General features: G+C 43.1%; 1 pseudogene; it reads right to left on the minus strand.

Annotated features, from left to right (window-relative positions):
* Positions 1-1,429: 1,429 nt before the first annotated feature.
* On the minus strand, positions 1,430-2,010 carry LOC118675721 (annotated as a pseudogene).
* Positions 2,011-5,795: the final 3,785 nt, after the last annotated feature.

The following is a 5,795-nucleotide window of genomic DNA, read 5'->3' on the forward strand; positions in this document are numbered from 1 at the left end:
ATGTCCCCCTCATAATCCTGGACATCCCCCTCATAATCCGGGACTGTTAGCTCCTAACTGCTTGCCTGTCTGTCTGCCTGGTTGTTCCTAACCACTTCTGCCTGCCAGCCTGATTACCCCTAACCACTCTCCTTCCAGCTTCATCGATGTCTAACTGCTCCCCTGCTGGCCCGATTTCCCCCAACTGCCCTCCCCTGCAGGCCTGGTCCCCCCAACTTCCCTGCCTTGCCAGCCCAGTCACCCCTAACTGTCCCCCCTGCTGGCCTGGCCACCCCTAACTGCCCTCCCCTGCAGACCCGGTCACCCCCAACTGCCCTCCTCTGCCAACTTGGTTGCCCCCAACTACCCTCCCCTGCTGACCTGGTCACCCCTAACTGCCCTCCCCTGCTGGCCTGATCACCCACAACTGCCCTCCCCTGCCAGCCATCTTGTGACAACATGGGGGTGGCCATCTTGTGTGAGGGTGTGATGGTCAATTTGCATATTACCTCTTTATTATATAGGATTTTTTTTATTCCAAAGTAGAGCTTTATTTATTAAGAATTATTTAGTGTTTGCATAAAAATCACCAATTGTTCCTCATGAATTCTTTGGCGGTTCACTATTTACCCCAAAACTTTCAAAATACAGCTCTTGTTAGTGCCAGGAGGTACAGTTAAGGCAGCAAGGTGATTCCTTAGGTCTAGGCATCAGGAGGGCTTGTGGTCTCCCTTCTGAGAGAACAAAGATGATAGGTAGTTTCTTAGGTGCGGTAGGCTGTCCCTGAAGAAATATTTATGCAGAAGAATGCAAAATCAGTCATCTGTGGTCAGTTACTCATACCTGATATCTTTAAAATAAAGTCCCCTTGGGCAAGGTCATCAAGGGCTTGCTGGTTGTTTTCAACTATAAAAAACTGTCTGGAAAAAGACAGTAGGAAAGTGTGGCGTCTATAGTGACTGTGCTGTGAGGCTGGGTTGTGCAACCACAGGAGCAGACAGCAGTCTGCTTTAAAAAAAAAAATCCTGTATAATTTCAAATCAAACTCCTTATGGTCCTTAGACGACCTGAAACATCACTACACCAGATCCTCATTTTTAAAATGAGGTGTATGACAGGGCTCCCCCAGTGTCACACACCACATGGGGGGAACGGGGACAGAAAACACTAGGACTTGACTTAGTAGCAACATTAACTGATTTTTATCACACTGAAATGAAGGCAATCGGTCTGTGCTGCAGTGAAATTAAAGGTGATTCAGAAATAGGGTGCTTATTTATTGCTCTGTTAGGATAAACCCCCAAAATGACTTTTTAGAAACCAGGGCTGTCTCCTGCAACCCCAGCCAGACTCTGGGCTGCTCTGGGGGACTCAGGCCAAGGCAGCCTCCAGCTCCCTTCACGGTGATTCTGGCTTGTCTGTTTCTGGAAGTGCCAGCCTCTGGGCATGCCTACACCATCTTGTAGATGATGTCAATGGTGGCCATGTAGTTGACCAGGAACAGACGGACCTTCTCCAGGCACTCCTCCTCCATCACGTTCTGTCCCTTGGAGAGCACAGACTTGTAGGGCTCAGCATACAACGCTGCCTGGAAGATCTGGAAGATCCAGCTGTGGTACTTCTTGAGCACCATCTTGTAGGCCTTGGTGGTGTTGAGGTGGATGAGGTTGGGGTGGCTAGCGTCCTGCTCCCCGTTGCAGATGCTTTGCAGGAAGACCTGAATGAAGCAGAGGCCCCTTTTCAGTCACATCAGCGCCAGTGTGGCCCCCACTTTGAGCCACTCTGCTCCATACATTTCCTTCTCTGCCTCCAAGATGTTCTGCAGGGTCCGGAACTTGGCTGGGTCCATGTTGTATACAGCTTTGATTTTTGTGATGTTACCACTTATGCCTGCTTTGATGGGCATAAACACTGGGGACCCAAGGCAATTGAAGAAGAGTGGCAGGTGGGAGACCGCCTCCAGGAAGGGCCTGGTCTCCATCTGCTTGTCCTTGGCAGTGGCTTCAGCAGGTGCTTGGTCAGCAGTGCCATTTTGGGGTTGAGGCCACAGTGATGCCCCAGTCGGTGCCGCAGGTGTCCACGCCGCCCCCCTGGCCACTGCCATCCATGCCTGGGCCATCACTGCCACTGGTACCAGGGCCGTCACTGCTGCCTGCCACCAACTCCGGGGATGCCAACGTTGCCACTCGCTCTTTATTTATTTTTAAAAGACTGCACGCACACGCCCAGTCCCCAGCGTCTCCCCAGCCTGGACTAGAGGCCACCGGGCAGTTTGAAGTCCAGCCACAGCCCCATCCAAGTGGGCCCCCCTCATGGTGACTGGTCGGTCGTCTGGACGTGGTGGCTGTAGGCTATTATTAGTATAGATTTCAAGGATAGGAGTGTATTATGTCTAGCACAAAGTATGTATTTTCAATATTTAAAGTGAATTTTAATTACATGTTATTATAGTGTTACTGTAAATAATTTATACCATTAAGAAGAATATAAAGTAAAAAAAAAAGTCCCTCCTTCAGTTAAGTTTACTTTCCAGATTTTATGTGCATATACAAATATCCTATCTAATAATAGACAAACATGGTAATTGACCATACCTTCGCTATGCCTCCCATTGGCTAATCAGCGCGATATACAAATTAGCTGCCAACAAAGATGGTGGCTAATTTGCATACTGCAGGCAGGGTGGGACAGCACCATCCCGCCTGCCCTGCCGCCATTCGGGCCTGCTATCTGCAACCCGGGGCAGCGGGTATCCTGTGTGCGACCTGACCCAGGGCGGCCTGGCAGGGCAGCAGTGATCCGCCGGCCCGCCCTGCTGCTGTCCGGGCGTCCCGTATGCGACCTGACCTGGGGAGGTGTCCCGTGTGTGACCCAACCCAGGGTGGCGGGGCGGGACAGCATGGCTCCTCTGTCACCCCAGCTTCCTCATCACAGCTCCCTTGGGGGCCTAAGCCTTTAGTCGGACATGGGCTCCCTGGCTGCCAGAAGGATGTCTGACTGCAAGCTTAGGCCTGATTCCCCGGGGAGTGGGCCTAAGATGACAGGTGGACATCCCCCAAGGTCCTGGACTGCAAATGGGCACAGGCCGGGCTGAGGGACCCCCCTGAGTGCACAAATTTTTGTGCACCGGGCCTCTAGTGTATCAATAAGTATAAATGTGTATATATGTTTTAAATAAATGAAATCCTATGATAATAATACTTAACAACTTGCTTTTTATTGTTGAGAATATTGCAGAAGTCCTCCTTTCCTCCCCTACCCCCATCGCCCTCCTCCATCCGGTCCCCACTCTCCCCCATATCTTGGCTATTATGAATGCTGCTGGATAAACATGGTAGTATAGATAAACTCTGATATATTGATTTCATTTCCTTTGGATAAATACACAGAAATGAAATTGATGGATAATAAAGTAGTTTTTTTTTTTTAATTTTTGAGGAGTCTCCATACTGTTTTCCATAATGGATGTACCAATATACATTTTCACCACATTATACAAAGAAGGGTTTTCTTTTCTCCATATCCTTGCCAACATCTGTTATCTTTTGCCTTTTTGATAAAGTCACTTTTACATGTGTGAAATGATATCTCATTGTGGTTTTTTATTTGCATATCCCCAATGATTCATGATGTTGAACACCTTTTCATATACCTATAGACAATTTGTATTGTCTTCTTTGGAGAAATGTCTACTCAAGCCCTTTGCTCATTTTTTAAATTGGGTTATTTGTGGGGTTTTTTGCTATTAAGTATTATGGGTTCCTTATATGTTTTAGATAATATGGTTTGTGGGTATTAACTGCCATTCCATAGATTTTCTCTTCACTCTATTGTTTTCTTTGCTGTGCAAAGATTTTTAGTTTAATGCACTCTCACTTGTCTATTTTTGCTTTTGTTGACTGTGCTTTTGGTGTCATATCCAAGAAATCATTTTCAAGACCAATGTAAAGGAGGTTTTCTTTGTGTTTTGTCCTAGGAGTTTTGTGGTTTTAAGTCTTACATTGAAGTCTTTAGTCCATTTTGGTTAGTTTTTGTGTGTGGGGTGAGATAACGGTCCAATTTCATTCCTCTGCATGTGTATATCTAATCATCCCTTCCTGTAAAGGACCAAATAGCAACTATTTTAGATTTTGTGGGTCACCCTATGTTTGCCGCAACTACTCAACTTTACTATTGGTGCAGAACAACAGTCATAGACAACATGTAAGTGAATGAACTTGGTTATTTTACAATATAACTTATTGACATTAAGATTTGAATTTCATATAATTTTCAGCTGTTATGTAATAGTACTTTTGCTTTGCTTATTTTCAACCATATAAAAGGGTGAAAACCATTTTTAGCTCTAGGGACATACAAAAATAGTATAGTTGTTTGCTGTCTCCTGAACTAACATATTTACCTTTGTTCTAAATGTGACCCTTTTTGGTTCATAACTAAAAGCCTGGGTTTTCATTAAGGTCTCCCATCTCACAGGCTTTGAACTCTAATCTGTCTCTATGGTTGCAGTAATCTTTGCTCAGGTTTTAGCTTCCTACCTACTGTTTTCTGATGGATTTCTGGGATAGCTTGCACATATGGTATTTAAGAGTCAGCCAGTGTTTGGAGGGAGATTTGTAGTCAGATTTGGGGATCATTTCTCTGAGGTTCCTTCTTTCAAATTTTATTCCTCAGGACTCAACTTTTTGGGAAGCTCCGTGCTCTCATGTGGACCTCCTCAGACCAGATTGCTGCTTTCTGCTTAGGCTCTGCTGTCCACGCCTCATACTCAGAGAATTAGAAAATGTCCTGAAGAGAAAGTATCAATTTGAACATGAAATTTATCAAGTTAGTTTGAATATGAATATTTATTTGTGTTTTCTTCTTTCAAAGATAGTAATTCCCCAAATACTGTCTTCAGCTTTTAAATCTCCATTGTCTTCAAACAGTTGCCCTATATATTGTGTCAAGCTTCTATTCTTGTTTTAAACAACAGAGTTCATTGGCTTACTGAGAGCAAAAGGTTTATATAGGTATTTGAAATTGATATGTGCTAAAAATTTTCAATATAGCTTTGAGGTTTTTGTAATAAGCTTAGAAAAATAGTAGATCTTTTGGTTTCAAGTTTTACATTTAAATCAATTTTTACATTTAAGTCATTGATTAACCTGATATTCATTTTGGTAAAAGTTACAAAAGATTTCTGTTTTTCTCAAATGGCCAGCCAGTTTTTAAAAAAACTGATTATTGATTTGAAATGCTGTACTTATATTAAATTCCCAATCATACAGGGATATATTCTGAGGGTCTCTACTATGCTTCCCTGTGTATCTATTTATAGATTGATTATGCTATTTCAGAATACATTTTATTATCAGGAAGCCTATTTCCCCATTAGTCCACTCTTTCAGAAATTTCCTAGTTATCCCTTCATACAGCTTTTCCAGATGAAGTTTAGAATTAGTTGATAAATTAGAAGGAAAAAGTGGAACATCAAAGCACAGGCAGCCAAAGATAAATACAGGTAAGCTGGACTTTATAAACATGAAAAACTTTTGCGCATTAAAGGACACTGTCTAATGTTCTTTTTAGAGCAGCAATTTTCAATCAATGTGCCCTAGCAAAATTTTTAAAACATGGGATAACTGACTATTTAGTCAGGGGCACCGGCCTCTTTTTTTTTTTTTTTGATTATCAAATAAAAAAATGACAACAACCAACACAACAATAATGTCTAGTGTGAATGAATAAAAATCATACATATTTTTTGTCAGATCAGCAATATATATTTTTGTTGTGCTGCAGATTTTTAGTAGTTTATGTGTACCATGAGATGA

The sequence above is a fragment of the Myotis myotis genome, unplaced genomic scaffold (assembly GCF_014108235.1).
Source record: "Myotis myotis isolate mMyoMyo1 unplaced genomic scaffold, mMyoMyo1.p scaffold_m19_p_2, whole genome shotgun sequence".
NCBI classification, from domain to species: Eukaryota; Metazoa; Chordata; class Mammalia; order Chiroptera; family Vespertilionidae; genus Myotis; species Myotis myotis.